Source organism: Dermacentor silvarum, chromosome 10, assembly GCF_013339745.2.
Source record: "Dermacentor silvarum isolate Dsil-2018 chromosome 10, BIME_Dsil_1.4, whole genome shotgun sequence".
NCBI classification, from domain to species: domain Eukaryota; kingdom Metazoa; phylum Arthropoda; class Arachnida; order Ixodida; family Ixodidae; genus Dermacentor; species Dermacentor silvarum.
Window position 1 is genome coordinate 63,315,246 of NC_051163.1, and position 274 is coordinate 63,315,519.

Sequence of the window (274 nt, forward strand, 5' to 3'; positions counted from 1 at the left end):
GATGAAAAGGTGGTTCGGGCTCCATTCCCCAGTCCTTTCTCTTAGCAGTACTGCAAGCCAGCTGCAGGGTGCACATGGATGGTCGACTATTCTCCGCTCACGTTCATGCACGTATTTATAAAGCGATTTGCATTATTTTTTACGACGAACTTAGCCGATCTAGTAGCCAGTAAACTACTAGCTTCGGCACTACGTATGTGCTCGGGGTTGGGATGCCATCCTGGTCGTCCCCTATCGTCATTATTCCAGCGTAGTCATCGACTATCTTCGACTC